Genomic DNA, 11,894 nt, shown 5'->3' with positions numbered 1-11,894 from the left:
TGAAAATCTCCTCTGGTAATCAATTACAGGATTTGTGTAATCGATTACAGGTTTTAATATTTGAATTAAAACGTTTATTAACTGCTGGTAATCGATTACACAACCTAAAATTTGAATTCAAATATTTAGTAGCTATTGTAAACCATTTTTGGCCACTGGTAATCGATTACATCCTCTATTAATCGATTACCAGAGAGTAAATCTATTGAAAAACACTTTTTAACTTAAATTACTTGGCCAAACCTTTTGCTATATCAATTAGGAATTCCCTTCTTAAAATACTAGTGATCATCTTGATGTTGTGGCTTGTATTCTTGAATCATTGTCTTGAATTTAAACTTGAAAAGCCCATTTGCATCATTTGCATCAAATCATCATGATCATCATCAAAACACCAAAGTCATTTTCTTCTACAATCTCCCCCTTTTTGATGACGACAATATAAGTCTTGAAATCAAGATACAAGCAAACAATGTATATGTATAAAATTGGCATTCACTCCCCCTATGTTTTGGAATTGATGATCACTTGATTTCTAAGCTTTTTCTAAGCTTTTCTACACCCCATTTTTCTCCCCCTTTGTCAACATCAAAAGGCCAAAGTACTTGGGAATGAAACCAGATATAATAATGAAGTGGAAACAGATCAATATCAAAGTATAAGGCATAACCAACCAAACTCACAAATAAGACATAACCAAACCAGAATCCAAACAGTTCAAAATTCAAAACCACATTGTATCAAAGCATAAAAGTCTGAAAGCCAAATACTACAAGATAAATAAAGTACTGAACATAATAATCTAAGTAGCATAGCCAAAATACACGGCTTATAAGAGACATAGAATTAGAAACTAAATTCTAAGAAGGTGGAGGTGGTGGTGGAAGATCGAAACTCTGACGAATGTAACCCACATCCTCTTCAAGCTGTGTGAGGCGAATATCCATGCCGGCAAAGCGTGTATCCAATGAGTCGAAACGTTCACCAACATAAGAACGAAGACCCCGTAATTCGGAAAGGACTTCATTCATGAGTGCTGAATCATCTCGTTGAGGAGGAGGTGAAGGAGTACGCTCATCTTGAGGAGGGAGTGCGTCTTTCTTCAGCCATTGACCATTCCGATCCTTACGGTATCCAAAGGAAGTCATTGCACCAGCACCAATTGCAAAGGAATGCTTGACTTGAACAAATGGTTCATCATCAAGCGGAATTTGAAAATGACGCAGAAACAAAGTTATCAATTGAGGGTAAGGGAGAGGTGCATTGGCCCGTAATGCCTTAAGCATTCGGTACCGAACCAAGTGGGCCCAGTCGATCTGACGACCGGTAAAGAAAGCCCACATCAGAATCAAATTGTCCTCAGAGGCTTGTGCTAAATTTGAAGACCGGGGAAGCAAAATTCTAACAATTATATAGTGCATGATGCGATTATCAAATGTTAATGACCCGGCCAGCAATCTACCGGTCATTTCAGCCTGATCATTGCAGACCATACGATGAGCATCATGACTAGAATAATCAAATTTCCAGTCATCAACAATGGTGCCCTCAAAAGGTGCACCTTGATTGGGTAAATGAGTTAAAGAAAAGAATAATGACTGATCAATGATCATAGGAATACCATGCACCTCAGAGAAAATAATGCCATCCTGAATTTTTAAATTGCAGTAGAAGACCTTTACAAGTTTAGGATAATGTGACAATTTTAATGACATGAAATCAAATAGGCCAAAATTTTGAAACACTTGATAGCAATCAAACGTTTCATCATTAAAGAAATCTACGTCTAGGTACTTAGGGTCTAAGATGATCCTAGAAGAAAATTGAGAAAGGTACCGTAGACGCTGATCATCGGATGAAAACAACGTGGATGATCTTGGAGATGACAACTAGGGATGAATAGGTGTTGTGGGTGCTTCGGATGGTCCGTGGCGGCGATGGGCAGTAGCAGCGGCGGTAGAGGATGATCCCTTTCTCTTCTTCTATGGTTCTGCCATTTGATGAAGTTTTAGTGGATTTCAATCGGTGGAAGTGAAAGAGGAGTGAAAAAGAGGAAGATTGGGCTTTACGGGACGTGATTTGGTGAAGATTTAAGTAAGATACGAAGGTTTGAAGATTTAGGTATGGAGGAGGCACGAGGGGAGGCCTTGGCTGCGCAACAACACTGATTTGGTGAGTATTTATAGACGAGGACGAGTTGTAATCGATTACAAGGCTTGGTAATCGATTACAGGAGTAATAAGCCTTCTGGTAATCGATTACAGGATGTTGTAATCGATTACAGGCTACCTGTTCTTGTGTAATCGATTACTCTGAGTGGTAATCGATTACCAGAGCACAAACTAGGCTAGTTCCTCTAAAATAACCTATGTTTATGCTAAATACATCTAACACTATCAATCATCATCACTAATATGTATTTAATTCATTCAAACAAGTATTAATCAAACAATTAACACACACCAATCAAATATAATCAAATACTTACAATTAAACACAATCAAACAAAAGCAATCATCAAAACATAATCAAAAACAATTATCAAAGACAATCAACATAGCTATCAATCAAAAACATTAATGACAATCAAATATTTAAGGAGTAAACAAGCATCAAAAACTCAATCAAAAGTTAACAATCATAGACAAAAATCATCAAAGTAATCAATCAAAGACAAGTGACCTGTTGGTATCATTTGATATTACTTGTTGGGCTTGTTGATCAAGTGGCCTTTGTTTGTTGTCTCCATAAATCACATATCCATTTGTCTTAGGGAGAAATATGAATAAACTTTGATGCATGCCATGTGTTTGGAGAAATTGCTATCAATGTATCGCCTTTGCTCTTCTCCGTTTTCATAGTCTTTCATCATGATACCCAGATTTATGATTTTATTTTTCTGAATCACTTGAAGAATTTTTTTCATTTTCTTCCCAAGTGATCTATGCTTTCTTTTCTTTCTTCTCTTTGAGATTCCTCTTGTCGAATTTTTCAATTCTTCTTTCAAAGACAAGATAATTGAATCTCATGTGCCCAGGTTGATTACTTTCATAGCATGTTGGGGCTAAGGAGGAGTCTTCTTCTTTCTTCTTTTTATTGATGTTTGATTCCCTTTTATTTCTTTTGTCTCTCAGAAATTTATTGAACCTTTTCACAAAGAGTCTGAAATCATCATCATCTTCTTTTGTTTCAGTCAAGTCCTCTTTGTCACTTTCTTCTTGAATAAAATATGATGAGGCTCTGAGTGCTATTCCTTTTCTCTTCATATCATTCTCTTCATGTTGATGGAGTCTCATAAGTTCCATTTCATGTTCTTGAAGTTTTCCAAAGAGAGTCGCAAGAGACATATTAGTGAGATCTCTTGATTCTGCAATTCTTGTTACTTTTGGTTGTCATTGCCTGCTTAAACATCTCAACACTTTGTTAATAAGATCTTCATTAGGAAATATTTTTCCCAATGATGCAAGATGATTAACTATACGAGTAAATCGCTTCTGCATATCTTCTATGGTCTCATATTGAAACATTTTGAACAGTTCATATTCATGTGTGAGAGTGTTTATTCTAGATCTCTTGACATCAGTTGTGCCTTCATAGGTTACTTGCAATGTATCCCACATTTCTTTTGCATTTTTACAATTTGAGACTCTAAAAAATTCATCCATGCCTAATGCAGAAGTGATTATATTTTTGGCCTTTAAATTGTATTGAACCTTTCTTCTTTCATCATCATTCCATTCTTCTCTTGGTTTTTCTATAGTTGCATTTCCCACTACCTTTGTAGGAATAAAAGGACCAACTTCAATGGCTTCCTATATATTTAAATCTATGGCTTCAATAAGGATCTGTATTCGGGTTTTCCAATAGTGATAACCCTCGCCATTGAACATAAGAGGCCTATTAATAGAATTTCCCTCAAGAAATGGAAAGTTGGATGAGGCCATATTTATTCTTGAAGTTTTTAAACTTTATACAAGAAACCTGCTCTGATACCACTTGTTAGACAAATGGCCTCAGTTATCTTAAGAAGGGGGGTTGAATTAAGATACAATGACTATTCCCCAATTAAAATTTCGCTCTCTCTTTTTAGATTAACAATGCACCCTTAACATGAATTACTCAAAAGACAATTCAAAATAAACTTCTTTAAAGCAAAAGATAAATGGCAATAAATAAAAGAAGTTTAAGGGAAGAGAGAAATGCAAACTGATTTATACTGGTTCGGCCACTTCCCGTGGCTACGTCCAGTCCTCAAGCAACCCACTTGAGATTTTCCACTCTCTTTGTAAAACTCCTTTTACAAAGTCTGAATCACATAGGGACAACCCTTCCCTTGTGTTCAGGAATCCTTTACAACAAGAGACCCTCGGTCTCTTAATCCCTTTTCAGAAGTAAGAAGAAGAGAAGAAGAAATCTCTCTTGAAAGAGATAGATTGTACAAAGAAGATCAATCACAATTCCTTATTGAATATGCAAGTGTTTGACCAAGGAATCTTTGAGAGGATAAGACATTTCAATTTAGAAAAACTCTCTTAATCTTTTGAGAGGATAAAACTTTTTGAGCAATCAAAACTCTCTTCTAATTTGTGTTTCCAAGTCACATATAAATAGACCTTTGATGGCCATTCATAAACCATTTGAATAGATGTGACTCTTGGAAGTTGTTTTCTGAAAATCTCCTCTGGTAATCGATTACAAGATTTGTGTAATCGATTACAGGTTTTAATATTTGAATTAAAACGTTTATTAACTGCTGGTAATCGATTACCAATATTGTGTAATCGATTACACAGCCTAAAATTTGAATTCAAATATTTAGTAGCTGTTGTAAACCATTTTTGGCCACTGGTAATCGATTACATCCTCTAGTAATCGATTACCAGAGAGTAAATCTCTTGAAAAACACTTTTTAACTTAAATTACTTGGCCAAACCTTTTGCTATATCAATTAGGAATTCCCTTCCTAAAATACTAGTGATCATCTTGATGTTGTGGCTTGTATTCTTGAATCATTATCTTGAATTTAAACTTGAAAAGCCCATTTGCATCAAATCATCATGATCATTATCAAAACACCAAAGTCATTTGCTTCTACAAATATATTTTTCATGCCCGAGGTCCACACTCCCCAAGTCTTCAAACAACACAAGTTTAATAAACAATAATGTTATTCATCAACAATATATATATCGCATCCCATTAGTTTAAAACATAGTTTTCTTGAAAGAAAATCAGCATGCAACAGGAACAGGCGGATATTCTCATAGCTAGGTTCCCTGACCCTAACTATGGTGTCAAAACGGTAAATTTTATAATAACTCCCCTCACCTATCGTGAGCTCCCCGTCGGCTCCTCTTTGCATCACTTAGAGGTCTCTCTCTCGTTCAAGCTTGTCGGTCCAACACAAGTCTCTATTACGCCAAAACGAAAGGAATTTAGTATGGATTTTAAAAACAAGGTCAAAGGTAACATTCGGGGTCAAATACCCTTATCAAAACATAAAGGGCTGAGGGGTGTTTCGGATTCTACAAATGGAAACATCATTTTGAAATTCCGATCATGCCAATGTGACCGGGGTTTAGTGAATGCCGCAAAAATAACCTCAATGTTATAAAAAGATAACTTTTACAATGTCTCATTCTCTAGGTTTTTTCAAAGGAAGTATAAAAACATCATATTACAGTACCCAACACATAAGAGACCCTAAGAGGAACTCAAACTAGCTAGGAAAAGACTTAGAAGTCAAGATTATCTCATAGAAACTTTAAAATGGAGGATTGAGGGATTTTCTCCATCGAATCTTCGAGGAGGATTCTGAGGATTTCGCTCCGATTAAAGTGTTCCTCTTGGTGTGAGGGTCCAACTGCAAGCAACAGCGGCTTATGGCGGCCACCGGTGGTCTTGGGTGGTGGAAAATAAGGTTTTAGGGTTTGGGAGACGTTTTTGGGAGAAGAGGAGAGTGAAAATCATGTTTTTCACGCTGAGGATGTATTTATAACCTGCAATTTTCGCTTAGCGGGCCTGTCATGCTAAGCCGAAGTTCACTTCTTGCGCTTTGCGCAAGAATTTAGGCTTAGCGCAACCCCCCTGCACTAGGGCTCGCTTAGCGCACCTTTGGGCCGCTCAGCGCAATTCCCCTCGATTGGAATTGGGCTTAGCGCAGCTTTGGGCCATTTAGCACAATTCCCCTCGGTTGGAATTGCGCTTAGCGCGCGATTCTCGCTTAGCGGGACATCAAAGGTTATGGTTTTCAAGATCCCAACGGTCAGAATGTATAAATTTATCTTAGGGATATCCAGAAAAAATTTGAAGATGATCCAACGGTTAACGAATCTGGTATCCTGATTTCATTGAACTAGATTTTGGTAAAATCTAAAATCTCATACTTTCAACTTAGCTCAACAAAACTCCACATAATTCAACATCTATATCAAGAAATTCACACATGACTAGTTCAAGGCATACTTCAACTCATTCAAGTCTATCATGTAGTCAAATAACACAATAAATACAATTAAACATCGATTTATAACTTATAATATCTCAGGGTGTTACACTTTGGGGTAGTAAAGGGGATAATAGGAAAACGTGTTGGGTAAGCTGGGAAAATATTTGTAAACCAAAATCTTTGGGGGGTTGGGAATTAAAAACATTTTTAAATTTAATGCTTCTATGTTGGGAAAGTGGAGGTGGGAGCTCATGGAGTAAAAGGAGGGTATGAGGTGTGATATTTTAGAATCTAAAGTATAGGGGATGGAGAGGTTTGGTGAATGGTGGGTCAAGTTCGCTTTTTTTGCTTGGTGGAACAACCTTTGTAAGATTTGTGGGGGGTAGCTGAAGATAAGTGGTTTGATTCGTTGGGTGTGAGAAAAGTGGGTCAAGGGGATAAAACTCTTTTTTTGGAGTAACACTTAGGTTGGGAGTGAACCTCTTGCCTCTAAATATCCTTGTTTGTATGCAACATCTACACAGAGGGGACATAAGGTGTGTGAGATGAGATTCTAGAGTGATGGAGATTGGCTTTAGAAGTTTGAGTGGCGTAGAGAACACTTTATGTGGGAATTGGAATTGGTAAACAAGCTTACATCTTATGTGAATGGTTATAATCTGAGTCAATTTATGGAGGACTCTTGGCTTTGGCGAGGTGAAACAAATGGATGTTTCTCTGTTAAGTCAGCTTACTGTGGAATGTTTGAACAGCACAAAGATAGTTTTGAATGTGAAATATTGGCAGTTACTTGGAAACTTAAAGTTCAGTCGAAGATTCGTTTTCTACCAGGGATGGTGTTTAGGAATAAGATTCTTGCTGGTGACAATCTGATACACAGGAACATTGATGTAGGAATAGCAAATTATAATTGTAAATTTTGTCTTAATGCTTTGGAAACTATGGAGCATTTATTATTCAGGTGCCCGATTATTACTATAGTGTGGAACTCGTGTTACGGGTAGTTTTAGTTATCTGTGGTGCTTCCTTGGACGACTACTGGCCACTTCTATCAACATCACCTATAGGGAGTTAGCAAAATCAATCAAACCAGATGGAAGACCTTGTGGTATGCGGTGGTATGGAATGTTTGGAAGACAAGGTGTAACACCCCATTTTTCGTAAAATAAATTAAAAAAGGTTTTTTATTTAAAAATAAATAGAGTTTTAGAAGAATGATGAGGTTTTTATAATTAAATAAATAAATAGAAATAATTTTATTAATTAAAATAATGGTTTGAAAGAAAATAAATAAAGATATTTTATTTATTCATTTGATAGGAAATAAAATAGAGTTCTTTTGTATAAAATAAACAAATAAATAAATAGAGTAAATAATAGGATGAGAGTACCTTAGTTATAAATAAAGACAATCAGGTTTCAGATTGAAGATACATCTCTATGCTTTCTCTTCCTCCCAAATTCGTTTTCCCTTCTCCCCCTTCCAAAACCCTCTCTTTTTTCGCATACACTCAAGCATGTCTCAGTAAAAAGACAATCCCAAACTCATTAACCTTTGGATCATTGTGAAATTTGAACACAAGGCTCAGAACTTATTTCCGCACAGACCCACCGTTGGGATTTTGGAGATAATGTTTGTGGTGGAAAAAAATTTCCCTCGTACCAAGCCTTCTCTTTTCCTACATATACTCAAACCTATCCCAGTAAAACTACGATCCTGGACTTGTTAACGGTTGGATCATTGTGAAATTTTAACATCAGGTTCAAAATTCATTTTCTCACATCTTCACCGTTCAGATTTCTATACTAATTTCTATGGAGGGAGAAATACTCATCGCACTCAGACAGTGGAGTGAAGGCTTCAATCCCTTCTCCATCTCTAACGCTTGGAAACCCTAGTAGAGCAACCAAAGGAAAAGCTTGAGAAATCTTAGGAAACCACTAGAAATGCCACTATCGCTACCGGAATACACACGTGAGCTCACTTAGAGGTAAGAGATGAGTTTATCGCAATTGGGGTTAGGGTGAACATGTGTAGGGATCCTTAGAGGATTAAATTGGGGTTTATTTTGGGATGTTTATTGAATTATAATTTTCTTTTACGGTTATAAATACAATATTGTTGTGTTTGACAGACCAATTGATGTTCTAATGTGAATTGGTTGATAAACTTAAGTGCTCTTGGTGTTTTCGTATTTTTGACCTATGATTTTGATTCATTGATTTTAATATGATTGTGTAGAATTGTTTGAGGGGTTTTACTCCCCATGTTGTGAGAAACATTTTATATAAATTGTTATACTGATATTATGAAATGGTGATTCAAATTGTGAGTAAGTGACAAATTGAACTTGTGATGAATGGTGAGATACATGTGTATTGAGATGTTGTATGTATTGAGTTGTGAACTATGAGCTGTGCAATCACACAATTTTAAGATCCTTTAAGGGAGATGAGTTTTTGCACGACGAGTATTGTGATAGGATCCACTGTGGGAACCCGACAAGTTGAATCACTTTGAGGCGCGATGAGTTAAAATGATTTTGAAAACAATTGAGTAGTTGTGTGTATTGCATAGTTCATAGGTAAAGTGTATATGATTTATGAGGTGTGATATATAACATGTTAAATTGGGATTATACCATTGTGATTGAGACCGAGTGTATGTGATAAATTGAGTATGTATTGACTTGTAATATATATGTGCATTGAGATGTTGTGTGCCTGAGTTGTGAGCTATGAATCGTACAATTACACGACTATAAGACCCTTTAAGGGCGACAAGTTAATGTGCGACAAGTATGTACTGACTTACTAGTGCGTGGTTTGTCTTGTTATGTACTCTTGGGCACCCGACGAGGTTTTTCACTGACATGATACCACATTGCATATAGGATTGAGTCTTAGTGTATCTGTTGCATAACACTTGTGTATTGATCGATATTGATTGATTTAGTGTATTGTGTTTTGATCCTTGAGTACATGAATAATGTAAAAATGAATGAGACATGTTGTGTTGTGATGTTCCGTGAGTTATGTTTAAGTAAGTTGTATTTCATTTATATGATATGTATATCTACATGTTGTCTTGTTTCTCTCTATTAGTTAGGAATATGATAACTCACTCCTTGTGTGTTGTTTGTGTTTGGATCCTCTAATGATCTCAAACTTTGTATTCGTGGGAGCAGATGACTAGGTGAATTGCTTTAAGGAATTTTGTACTGAAGGATGGCAGAACACAATGCTATGATAGGATGTGACATTGGAGCTTAGGTTTCTATATTAATTGCATGAAGTCTTGAACGACCTTATTTTGAGCCAAGATGATTTTATTATTTATTGGACAAGTTATATTATGATGTTAGAAAAGTGAATGTGAGTCTTTTATCCTTTTGAAATGTTTTTATTTAGATGTGTTTAAAAAAATTTAATTAATTCTGATTTCTTATTCCTTTTATTATTAGTACATATACGTGTGGGGTAGAGGGTATCACACAAGGAATGATTGTTTATTTAATAACAAGATTTTCAACATTCAAAGTTTCCTATAGGAGATCTTATCCTACTCTTGGAGTTGGATAAAAATTGTTAACAAGTCAATTTTTCTACTCTTTCTCACAATAGTGCCTTAATCCCGAGGCTTATCTTTTGAGTACATAACATATGTAATTGGAATATTGGTCTACTTTTTGTTTTTGTTTGGGACTGTTGTTTTGTTTTTTGGTGGGTATAGGACAGGTTGCTGGCATAGGATGTTACATAGTTGGTGATTGTTGGTTTGGGTAAGTTTTATGGCGGAAATTTTTGTTTGGCACTTATGGTTCCTGTTGCTCATGGGTATAACTTCAGTAGTTATAACTAGGGTATTTTTGCAATAGAGCTACATGATGGTGCAGGATAGGATGGGCCAATCCCCAGTGTGATTGGGTACTTCTGGTACTGATGTATTTTGTTCTCATTTACATATGTATATTTATAGTTTTTGCCGAGTAAAAAAAGGACACTAATTAACAATATTCTTAATTTTTTTAGTTAAAGGTTGAAGTACGACTTGCTAACATACTTCCGCCATAAAATAAGTCCGAGTAATTTTTCACTATTTTTTTTTAATTACCACAATTAGAGTTTGGGTTTTATGTTTATCACTGTTCATTACATAGTAACTGGAAGTAATAAACTGAACTAAACTAAGGTTTATCTACGTTAGTTGAACGACGACACGACGTCCATGAACTTAGGGTCATTTCCCATGGCCTCCAAGATCTCATAAGGAAGGTCCAGTGCAATGTCAATAGAGCCTTCTTCAGCTAGCAAAAAAAAACACAGTAATCATTCCGTTACGTTTATTTTCACTTCCAATTCGAACCCTTCAGGCTTTCCCCAACCAAAATCATTAGTACCGTGTATGTTGAACCTTCGGGGACTGCTAGTGATCAAGTAATTACTATTTATGAGCACATATACCTCTCTTATTCAAAGAATCGCCGTGTCACATATCGATACATCCAGACACTTATTCAACACTTGTTTGACACTTAATACTAAGTTTTTAATTTAAAAATGATTTTTTGTTGACTTGAACACTTAAGCTGTCATCTTTACACAACTTAAACACTTGCAAAAACACAAAAAGTTTGTTTTAAAAGATGAATATACAATTAATTTAAATATTTTGTTATATGTTACCTATATTTTATTTCATTAAAGTCTCATCTTTGTATATGTATGTAATGTTCTTGTGTCCTATATTTTAGACATTAAGCATGTCAAAGTATTTGTGTCCATTTCATGTCCGTGCTTCAAAGATTACTATCCAGTACTAGCCACACCTCTCGACAGCATCGACAGCCTTGGATAGGCTCATAGTGGCTCTTTACCTTTTGATTAGAGTGCAAAGAAAGAGATCACCTTATTAATCTCCAAAGCACCCTTTCCAAGCAAAGTAATCTTACGAAATCGATCATGGTCACTTTAAAAAAAAAATTCTTTTACTCTAGAATTATTAGCAAACTCAGTACCTAAAAATCTTACATTATTGGTAATGCAAAGCAATTTATTTTAGTGTTTTCTATAATTAAAGATTGGTTGACAACTCAACTTTAGTTTCTAGTTAACACTTAAAAAGTTAAAGAAAAAAGAGAGAGACTGTAATTAATTATGATAAATAATATGATGTAATAAGTAAAGATAAGAAAAATGATAGATATTAACGGAGAAATTAGTGTGATCTGAAATTATTAAGATTCTAACTATATAATATGTTGGCACTCAGAAAATGTAAGGATTGATTATAATAAATTGGGTAAATGGAGAATCAAGATTCATTTAAAGAATTAATTTCTTCCAATAGATGTTTTTCTATACGTATAAGAGATCCAAATCCTGATCATATGCTTAAGTGACAAGTTCATGATTGATTAAAATAAGCTTGACTTGTCCCAACTAA

The sequence above is a fragment of the Glycine soja genome, chromosome 17 (genome assembly GCF_004193775.1).
Source record: "Glycine soja cultivar W05 chromosome 17, ASM419377v2, whole genome shotgun sequence".
NCBI lineage: Eukaryota > Viridiplantae > Streptophyta > Magnoliopsida > Fabales > Fabaceae > Glycine > Glycine soja.
Note: the sequence above shows the minus strand (reverse complement) of the source record.